This window comes from Bombus vosnesenskii, unplaced genomic scaffold, assembly GCF_011952255.1.
Source record: "Bombus vosnesenskii isolate JDL3184/JDL3185 unplaced genomic scaffold, Bvos_JDL3184-5_v1.1 scf7180000013294, whole genome shotgun sequence".
Lineage (NCBI taxonomy): Eukaryota > Metazoa > Arthropoda > Insecta > Hymenoptera > Apidae > Bombus > Bombus vosnesenskii.
The window spans coordinates 385,275-396,927 of record NW_022882945.1 but is presented as its reverse complement, the minus strand read 5'-3'; the positions used below and the strand labels follow the sequence as shown (position 1 = coordinate 396,927).

General features: G+C 42.1%; 1 long non-coding RNA gene across 1 annotated transcript; it reads right to left on the bottom strand.

The window, feature by feature from the left end:
* Window positions 1–221: 221 nt before the first annotated feature.
* LOC117232994 lies at window positions 222–2,127 on the bottom strand. Its single transcript, XR_004493244.1, has 3 exons — window positions 1,505–2,127; window positions 1,270–1,416; window positions 222–841 (listed from the first exon to the last, which is right to left on the bottom strand). It is a non-coding gene; the product is annotated as an uncharacterized LOC117232994 (long non-coding RNA).
* Between the last annotated feature and the right edge of the window lie 9,526 nt (window positions 2,128–11,653).

The following is an 11,653-nucleotide window of genomic DNA, read 5'->3' as shown; positions in this document are numbered from 1 at the left end:
TAAATATTTATCATATAGGTATTTATCATACAATTACGAAATAAAAATGGCAGGAAAATTCTACCAGTGTATCCAAAAGACTCACTGATTTGGATCGTGTTTGGAATCTGTCTGCAGGTTTTCTACCTATTGCATGACAGATATAAATAGATCAAACGTGCCAGATCAAACCAATAGCATCGAATATCTCCGCAATTACTCACCAGGCACAACTTCAGGCAAACGAAAGATCAGTCTACCCCAATTTCAAAAACTTATCGGTCAGACCAAACAGAGATCGCAAATACGAAATCAAGCTGCTGTGCATCTTCCGTAAAATGGGGGATAGTGAAAGGGGGTGGGTGGAAGAAGAAAGGTGGAGTGCGGGACAGAGGAGAAAAGAAAAGAAAGAACGCTGAGAAAGGAGAGAAAAGAAAGAAAGGAACGGTGGGGGAATAGGAAAGGAAACAAACTCAGAAAGCTATTCAGACTCGGTTTATTCTCGTTCGTCTCGGCGGAGTGCATAATGCTCCGTGTTCCGCGTTTTCTTGCGAGGCGCGGCCATTATGAGCGGACGAAACAAAGAAAGAGCATATCTATTATGCTGGCCGAGTTGCCGCCGCGACGCCGCCGCTAGGATTAATCCGTTCTGTGTCATTATATAATGTAACGCCGACGACGACGCCGTTACGCGTCTTTCTCCCTTTCTTCTCTCTTTCTCGCTATTCGCCGTTTGTCTTCGACTCTGTCTTCGTTTCCGCTTATGTACCTGATACACCGTGTACGCTAACTGCGCTCATTGTCGACTTATACTGGTGCGATTACATTCATCCGGATCGGACTCGATGTATGACCGCGTTCCCTGGAACCGAAGAAAGCCAGAAATGGGAGACGGTATCGACGTTTGACGTCGCGACGCCGACGAACGATTAGTCGCTGAACTGGCATTGGTTTTGTATGTAGCGTATGTTCGCTGATGTAATTGGTTTGGGATTGTTGGATTGATGGAGCTATACTTTATGTTAGATATTTTATTGTCTATCTATTAATTATATAGTATGACGATAGTACAAGTGTTCTTAATAAAACAGAATACAGAGTAAGAATGATAAAACAAAAAGGAATGTGGTATATAATAAATGATTATAGCATGAGCTATTTAAGATATCAAAGTGATCAATTCTATTGATACCAATTGTCTGATCCCTAAAAGATGAAATACTAGTCATATATTCTACTAACTTCTACATCTCAATAAGCATAAATAGGAACGTATTAAAAAATTGATACCATTTTTTATTCCCCCAGCTGCAAATAGTCGAAGCGCACATGCGTAATTGGTAATCGAAGTCTCTTCGACGACGTCATGCCGGTAAACGATGTTTTTCCGGAAGACCGGTTGCAGGAACCAGCGAGTCTGTCTTCTTTTTGTCATGGCTGAAACAACCAGATAGATCATTAATTATATTGACGTGCCGTGACCTTTTTTTTTCGTGGCCGATTTTCTAGAAAGGATGCCGCGTACCGCAGAATCATGCGGAATCGACGTTTCCTATCCTCCTGACCCCTTGACAAATTATTCTGCATGAAATGACGTAATCTACGATAACTATAATTTAGAACAATATAATACTAGCCTCATTCATGAAATTTTAATACAAATTCCAAATTTTAAATGATTATTAAATACAGTTTCAACTGAAAAGGAATTACATACATATTTGCGATGTACATTTATTTCCACTTATAAAAACACGAATTTACATGAACAGTCTACATATTAGTAAGCAGTATAAGAATCAGAAATAAAAGGCGCCAAACTTCAGCATCTTTCGGATATCCAGAGCACCTTAAATACCTCCACCGATAGAGCACTTTAGTTACGCTTCCAAATAGTCCTGCGTCTGCCCTCCGTTTCCGGAAACAGGGAGCAGCTCAGTGTACCAAAAAGAAGAGAAGCTTGCTTCGTAACGGAATAATGAAACTACAAAAACACCCGAAAACTTCTGGAGAGGCAGAAGAACCTGACGCCTGAAAAATTCGAACACCAGTTACGCCTCCTAAAAAGTCCACCCCCGCGGCACCTTTGCTCGTGCACACGCTCAACTTGCTGGTGAGCGAGCGCGCACAACCGGCTGGTTGGTTTACAGACAGCGGGACGAGAGAGTGGAATAGGAAGGGCAGGGTTGAAGGAGAGCAAGACGTAGAGAAACGGGGGAAGACACAACAGAAAGGGTAAGAGATACTCTAAAAGCAAGACAGAGAGAGAAATAGAAGAAACTGGAGGGAGAGAGAAAGAGGCTGTTTACAGGGTGAGTTGATACAACATTAACAACAAGTCGTTAGAGAGATGAGGTACACACGGTGGGGTTGCTGGATCGGTTGTTGGGTGGCTAAGAGGGGGGCGGGAACGGTGGCGCTGTAGTCGCTGGCAGGAGAGGGGGAAAGGTTCGTTGGTGGAGGCGCTGTGTTGGAGCTTGACGAGTGAGTAGGTGGAGGAAGTAGAGGGGGGCCCGAGAAGGTGGAGTGAAGGTGGAGGTGGAAGAGAGTGTGGCACAATGGTCGTCATGGCAACACCATACGGCTTCCAACACGAGCAACGCGAGCAAAAGAGAGAGACGGAGGTTCGTAGGTGGAGGAGAAGAAGTTGGATAGACAGAGAGGGCTCGATCTAAAGAGAGAGAACTCTGTCTCCGACTCAGGGACTCTATTTCCATAATCTGCCGCTTTGTCGATTCTGAATTATGCGACTACGCTCCTCCTCCTCCTCCTACTTCTTCTTCTTCCTCCACCGTTTTCTCCCCGTACCGAACTCAGAGACTTCTCTTCTTCCTCCAACCTTCTCCGCTGCCACCCACTCACCCACCACTCCACCTTCTTTCACGTATATGTGTATATATGTATGTATAGGTATGTATATACGCGTGTACATGTACATAGAGAGGTACAAGCAAGCGCATACATAGATGCAAAGCGTACTCTCGTAGCCGCCCCTGAACCGAGTATCCGATTATTTGCTTGAAATCGATTTCACGTGTTCGCCTGCCTGCCTTTGCATTTGTACAAACGCGCCCGTACAACGAACACACATCGTGCGTCGCTTTGTGCGATGTCACGGGGTGGCCCGGGTCCTCTCTCGTCGTCTTCCTGTCGGCATTGTCGCGGCTTTGTCGTTCACGACATCGCGTTGTCGTTGTCGTTGTCGTCGTCGCCGTAACGCAGTAGTCTTCGCCGTTGCGGTGGACTGATCTCTGATTAGGAACCACGAGGGGTAGTGCTCCCTTTTGCCTGAGACCTTCGATTTTTGTGTTTGAAGTAACGAGACCGCGGTTGATTTCGGAACACGCTTTCTTCAATTCGATTCCCCGGGGATGCTCGTCGTTATTCTCGTCAGCTTCCAACAGAATTCTACCAGGAGAAGGGGTTGACAGGCTCGTGTTCGCTTGGCAGACTGAGGCTGATCATTTCGACGCCCTCTTGCGATAAAGAAGCTATTGAAAAAGATTTTGGGGGAATTATTAACCCTAATGTATAAATCTTTCCTTGTTTTACGCAAGATATTTATGTACTTATTTTAGCGAAAGATATTGTATGCTAACTTTGAACAATAATAGTTGCGTTTAAACTACCATTAATATAAATGGTGTTTTCACAAACCAAAATAAGACGAAAATAAAGAATATAAAGATTGACGCTTTGTTTAACAATGATTAACATTTAGAAATTAACCAAAATATAATCTTGACAGCCAAACTATGATATGACATAAATCGAGACACGAGGTTAAAACAACAACTACTTACGAGTTAGCTATAAAACCTGTATGAAACAAAATAAAAGAAATAAAATTGGAAAGTTTACCTACTAAGAACAAAAAAAGCAATACAAAAGAAAGAAACTTTTGCTTGTATATTTCACCAAAAATCATCCAAATCCTCCATAATTCAATATATATATATATAAAATGCTATCGCAACAGAAAACTACAAATTACTCTAGTAGTGTTAGCATCTCGCAAATAAAATTTTCAAACTCAAACACCAACACATGGTCGAATACCAAAACTGAATCATCTTGACTTTCGGGATTGATTTATCCCGAACGTTTACTAAAAAAAAAGAGTAGACGAACAAAGCTACCCAGCACCTAACGCTTCTGAGCTCGTACATTCACACGGCTATGTATGATTTTTTCAGGTGGAAGTTGGTGGAGGTTTGACAGTTTTTATCGGACTGACTCGGACCAGCCGGTACAGGAGCAACGCGGGGGTATGCTCTCGAGTTCCGGTTCGGCGGGCAACTTTGCCACGCGTATCCTCCTTCCTTCATCCGCGCTCTCCCTCTGTCTCTGCGGACCCTCTCGCCCGAGCCCTCTCATAAACACTCGATCTCCATTAAACTGACTCTTTTCAAGGGACTGACCGGCTACCGATACTCGACTATCGTAACATCCGGCTTGACTGTCTGTTTATTTTTTCTTTCTCTTTCTCTCTCTCTCTCTCTCTTCCTTTCCTCCACTTTTTCTCGTTCCCCGTTCGAATCCGGGAATAAATTCACCTTTTCAAAGAAAAAGTTCTGCGATCGTATGACGAGAGTAGAGAATTCACGCCTTGTTTGCGTTCAACGATGATTTTTCTGCAGTATAGGACCAGGTGTTAGTTTTTGTTAATTTCATCCACGTGTTTTTAGGATACGTTTCGTCAGATATAAATAATTATTGTTTGGTACGAGACGATTGGTTTGTAGATCTAGCTGGCAGCATGATAATGTAGACGGTGATTAAAAATAGTATCTGTATATTATATGGACTTACTTATTTTCCAGTGAAGCGTTTCTTAATAAACATTTAGATACATTTCATTTTCCTAACATTAAATTTCTATAATCGTGAAAATGCATACTATTAAATGATATGAAATTTAATATATCTCGTATTAACCGAACATATCAGATAATTTAATCGACGCAACATGTGCGTCTGTATCAAAATCATTATAGAATTCTTTCATAGAAAATACTCAAATATTGCCATCGATACAAATAGAATCCTATTCGAATTCTAAAATTGAATTACTTTCAACTCTCCGTTATAACTCACAATTCCCATCTCAAGAAAAAAGGAGAGTAGAAAAGAATTCGTTATAAAAATCCACGGCAGAAAACAATCGTGTGTTTGGTTTGAAAATAATGGCCAAGGGCTGCGCGATAAATTCGCCCTTTAACGATCGGCACGCGCGAACCGCGTTCATCCGGCGGGGACCTATTAGTTCCTCGGACTAATTAATTCGGGTTGGAAGAGGAAAAAAAGCGCGCGACGAGACAGGCGAAAGAGGGGTTCGCGACGAAAAGAAAGCGAGCATTATCGAGCGGGGACAGGGCTCGATGGAAAATAGTTGGCTGAACGACGAAGGGGGGACACTTTCGATCATCGGTTAAATTTCCAGCATCGGCCCATTGTTTGCCCTCCATTGTTCTAGTATCTCGAGGGCGGCGCTTCCCTTTGTCTCCACCCTTTGTACGTTTCCGTGGCCGGATCTCTCGCCTCTTCGCGCGGGCGCGAGACGGCATCTGCCGAAGAGGGAAAGAAGAGGAAAAACCGGAGAAGATAAAGGGATAAACGGGACAGCCGGTGCACACGCTCCCGGATCGAATGAAAAGTTATGCCCACCGCCCTCTAATTCTTTCGCGCTCTTTGTCTCTGAGTAATGCGTCGCGCTAATGTACGGGAGAAACTGTTAATTAAATCGATGGAAGTTTTTGGAATGATTTGGATTAGGTGTCCTGTGTGGAATGGTAACAGGTAATTTGATGACAATGGTAACTTTGATGATAAATCAATTCATTTTTAGAATATCATTTTTACAATTTTTCAATCTCATCATTACAATCATATAGTTGCGATTTTCCAATCTTACGCGCTATTTTTCATAGAAACGTGCTTGAAATGTCTACATAATAATGTTTTAATGTCAATGTTCTTCATAATATAATATTAACATTATTGCTCATTACTTTATTCGGTACCTAAGCCATTTTACTAAAACGTATAAAAATAAAGACGCAATATTACTTATTAGACGCATTACTCATTAGAGTCTAATAACTAATGTATTTATAATGAATTATATATATTACATAAATCGACGCAACATGTACGTCAGTAGTATCGAGTATATAAAAACTTCGAAATAACCTCTGAAAAGAAATTAAAATTTCTATGCCATAAGTGGTGTGGTAGTTCTATCCCAAGCAAATCCGAGGCATCAATTTCCTTTGGTTGAGCGTTTATTCGCGGCAGGACGCGGTCGAATGCATCGACGATCTTCATCGTGCGTATCTGCTCACCGGCACAATGTTACATTATCAATGCAACGCAATATTCACATATACGGCCGGTATCGAGTTCGCAATCTCTTCCAACAAACCCTTCTCACGGGCAGCTGTGTAACAGAGAGAAAATGTTCGTGCACGCATACAGTGACGATTCACACACAGAGTCGATTAAGTCGGGGAATCGACGTGGGAGGACATTACCATATTGCTAGGACGTCTATTGTCGTGATCCACCGTAGAATTTGCATCGGATTCACATTCGGCCAGGAAAGTAGATCGCCGCACTTTGTTCTACGAAGACGAATGGCTAGCTCCTCCTGTTCCTTTCTCGGTTCAGGGCGGAACCAGGGGTTAGTCGAAGTTGGCCCAAGATTCCTCTAGTCCCGTCAGCTAGATCGAAGAAGAATCGCAGGATGTAGTGGCAGTATTTATTCGAATCCTTGAATCGTGAGGAGGAATGAATTTTAATAGCGCAATATGTAGATGTTTATCCTGGATCTGCTTAAAGCGCATGGATGGCTTTCATTTTCTTGGTAAAAGGGGAGGATTTTTTTGCAGAAAGATGTTTTTTTAGATTGTTTCACTAAACTTATTCGCTTATTTACTTGTTAGCTGTGTTCTTCTATCATTACAAAGTTTCTCAAGTTCGAAAAGATATGAAAGGATGGTTGTTAATATGCCTTATTTACTGTTTCAATTTTACATTAATATCTTTACTGAAATATTAAATCATGTTTCCCTTGTTTGGTTATTTGTAAACTAACTTGTTAGAAATGGATTTGATCAGTTAAGTTTCAAAGGAGGTCGTCTAAAAATCACCAATGGACATGAAAATACAATTTTCCATTAGAAATTTGTAATCTATCATAGACTAAAATTCATTGCTCCGATAATTCTATTCACCTATGAGCCATCAACAGGCGTACCTCCGAAACCACCCCCAATATCTTATGAAAATACCAAGTGTCTTAAATACCCCACTCATCCCACTATTCACGTCAACCTTACAAAAGCTGCACATTAACCCACCTCCCTAACAACTCGCAATTCCTGCAACCCACAACGACATTCTCCTACCCATGGATCTTAGTAGAATCAAAGCAATGTCCTGTGACGTTATACGGTTATCAGAATATTATGCAGCAAACGGACCAGTTATACCACCTACAAACATAAACGTGCACCCTCGCTGCCACTCCCTTTACATACGTATTCGAATATCACGAACGGATATATCTGAATGTAGCACGGCCACAGGATCAGGGGTTGCCTGGTCGAAGGGAAGGAGGCGACGTGCAGTGGCGGACCTGCATCGAGGAGTCGGGAAGCAAGAAGCCAGCGACGCGAGTGAAAGCGTCGATGTTTGGGTGAATGTGTGCCGGGTGGATAGAGGCAGAGAGGCACGAGGAAAGGCCGATACAATGCTGGCCTCTCCCGCGAGTCGACTTTCCTTGATACATCGCCATTGAGCCATTGTCCGCCTCCCAATGCCCGAACGAAAGACTCCGAGGACGAAAAATTCAATTCAGCTTTTAAATTATTTCTCCCCTCTCCGATCCTCGTCTCGCCATGCCCTGTGTCGCGCCACCCCTACGCGACCGATCTCTTCTTGTCCCTGCCGCCTCTGTCAGTACTAACAGGAGGAGGGGGGAAAAAAGGAAGAAGAAAAAATAACGTTGGTTACGTCGCTCGTCGTCCATTCTGTTGACGGGCAACCGACGACGATTTCGCTCTCGCCCCTTGCCTCCGTAATCGTAACGAGATCCATTCGTCTCGCCGCGCGTAATGAGACGTTCCTCGGAGAGAAATGCCACCCCCGGATGCTTGACGCGAGATCCGCCAGCCACGGAGTGGTTTTCAAGATTTTCTGGACACTCGAAGCTCTGTCTGATGATCCGCGTCGAATGCACCACGTGGATCGCTTTGGTGAACGGGGGTGCGTGCTGGTTTGTCTTTGAGCTATTGATTCAGGTGACGAAAAGGTGGAGGGATTGGAAGTCTTTTAATGGCTCGCATTATGAAAAATATTTTCTGTAATAGGAGTTGGATAGAATTTGGGCAGAATTTGAGATGTTGGACGTTTTATTCGTTTGAATGATGAAAAATATGTTCTATGATAGATGGAAGAATTACGTAAAGTTTCACGTAAAACGATGAAATGTTGTACAAGATATGATAATTGCAGACATCAGTTTTATTATCGCATATTGGCTTTTGAAAATAAATTTGCAGATATATTTATCTCTAATTTTGAAATTACGAGAAATTACATCTTCTTAAAACTAAACAAGCTTGAAAGGTTCAATTAAAATTTTTAATAATGAATGAAAATTAAAAAATTATAAATTCGGAGATTGCTTAAGAGAGAATTTGTGCCAGTTTCTTATTCAAAAAATTATTCAATATTTTATAACGTTAATTCTGTATGTTTTATTTGCATTACATTCGATGCTCAGTAGAATCTGTAGGTCGATTAAGAAAAGAAGAAGGTTTTTGTTCGTTATAAATAATTAATATAATCCTCTTAACGAACCAACGCGCTTTCACAGATTATATCAGTGAATTTCAGGGTGTCGAATTTAATCTATTTACGACCTTCGCGCTAGTTGGTTTTCGCAGTCATATTACGAGATTCATCCATCGCACCGAACGTAATGAGACTTTCCACGAGAGAAATGGCTCGGGAATACCTACTCGTCGCGTGTACTCGAGGGGACGACGAAAAAACCCACGATCGCATCTACAGACTCGCTGGCGAAAGTTTGTTGAGATCTTTAATTACGCGGTTATTGCGGAAAGCTTCGAAATTATTCAGAAAAATCTCAACTATGCTTTCATTCGACAATCAAACGTACATTACATCGCACAAAACATTTCCAAGAATTTAAAATTTAAATTTAAGAGTACCATTTCGCGGAAAATTTTACAGTATCGCGGATAATATTACAGTATAAAGATGTACAAATCATATTGCATATAATATTTCACTTATTGAAAATGTCAAGAAGCGTCTCCAGATTTTCCAACCAACTATGTCCTCTACATCATCTACTTCTTTAAAGAAGAACTCCTCCCTTCTCAAAATTATTCTTACATAAAAAATCCACGCTCACGCTACTACCTTGAACAACGATTCAAGAAACATCCTTATATCCTTCAGCCAACTATATCTTCTACGTAATCTATCTCTTAAGAAACAATCCCTCCTCGAACCTACCCTTACACAAAATAAGTCCACGTATACACTAGTATCTCAAGCTAACCATTCCAAATATTAAGAAATATCCCTATATCCGTCTTAAGAAAAATTCTTCTTCAAAACTACCCTTACACAAAAAAAAGTCCAATGGAAACCATCCCCTACGCCCCTAAGACTTTCCAACGGCAGTTTCAGGCCCACAGCAAGATGACCATTGATACCGGCGGTATCATCCTCCTTATCCATCCTCTCCAGCCGTGAGTCTAGCCAAGGGGATTGAGGAGAGGGGTGATGGAGGTTTAGAGTCGGTGCAAGGGCGTCAATTGATGTTGTGCTCGCCAGTACGAGGTACCACCGACAGGGGCGTCGGGCGCCACATTGTTTCAGCACAATATCACCACCGCCCCCTCCGCCCGTTTCCATCACCACCTCGATTCGCAACGCGACTCACCCCCGTCACCCCCTCAGCCACCCGCCAGTCAGTGACTAGCAGGGGATCTCTAGAGGACACCCTCCTCGCAGCCTCGTTATTTTAATCATCCCCCATTTTATACCCGTAACACGCGGACTATATAGCAACCCCCTGAACGCGGGGGTTAGCTATACAGAACGAATCTCGTGGTCGACGTCGTCGCGCGATTTCAGCCCGCTTTTATAGTTGCCCCGATTTCCATCGACGATCGAGAACACAGAGGCGGAGGGTTGGCTAAGGTGGATCATTAATGGCCGCTACCAGCCACTGGCAACCTCTTATCGGTCTTCGACAGAGAGGGTGGTTTACCTACGACAATGACAATTAGATAGGTGCTCTAGTAGAGATTCTAATACAAAAATATTATAATACGAAAGACGTGGTGACGCTTTTGCTGAGATATTTCGGTGTATGTCGCGGAACTCTTAGAGTAACAGGTTAGAGGTTTAGAGGAACAAATTGCAGGGAAAATTAGATATTATAATAGGTGCAGGTAAAGACAGACTGTATGCAGGAATTCTATGTTTGCACATTTTGATGGAATATAGTGGAACAATTTCGTAGAAGATTGATACAAATGCATATTTATCCAAAAAACGGCATAAATATAGCAAATAATACATATACAGATATCTCATTTATCTATAATGCATCCAAAAGTATTATATTCATTATTAATTATTGTATTATTGTACTTATTACATATCTATTATTAACGAATATCGCATAATTCTGCTATTAACAAATTTCCAGTTCATTAAACATTGGAAGGCAAACGATAAAGATCGTGAAATTACCGTGATATATTCGAAGGGTTGGTTCCCTTAGGCTCGAGGCGAGGACGAGTGTTCTCAATCATGGATAGTTAACGAAACTCGGTTTTTCCAGCCCTGAAGAACTTCACCCTCCCTTTTTTCTCTCGCAACCCTTTTTCTCCACTTCGGTTATTCTTGCGAGAACCTACCGCTCTCTCATTTCATCTTTTTGTCTCTCCTTCTCTCTCTCTTCTTCTCTCCTTCCCTGCCTTTCTCTTTCTCTCTGCTCTGTTCTCTTTCTTCCTGCTCCTCTCCCTCGCTCCTTCTCTCTGCACTGTTCTTGGTGGGTCCTGGCGGGCGCCCCGCTCCATTATGACATTATGTTCCCGGTATTGTCTACCGCTGAATGCCTGAACGTTGGCTACATTGTCGTGGCACATTGAAGCCAACCATACAACACTACGAACGCTAACTCGTTATCGGGCTGATAGGGACGTGGGGTAGCTGGCTCTCTCTCGTAACAGCAGTCCGATGTCTACCATTACTGATATTCCTCATCCCCCTACCTACTGCCTGTCCTGTAAACTTATCTTTTATATCGGAATGATCGATTACGCGTGTTGTGCCTTCTATATGGGACCATTACTTCATAGAGACAAATGGTCCGGCTTGTCTGATTTCGGTTTTTAAAAGTAATCGATGGAATGTAATGTAACTGTTGAAAGAGTTGGAACTAGATATGTCTTAGATATGTTTAGTATTCGAGGGTTGAAAAACGGTGATTGAAAAGTTGTTGAAGTAAGGGTTGAATAGTTTGAAGGTCGTTATATGTACATCTTAAAAGTTGAAATAGTTCCAGAATAGAATTACAAAAGGTTAAAGGGAATAATTGGTTCCATTAGTGAATTCTCTTTAA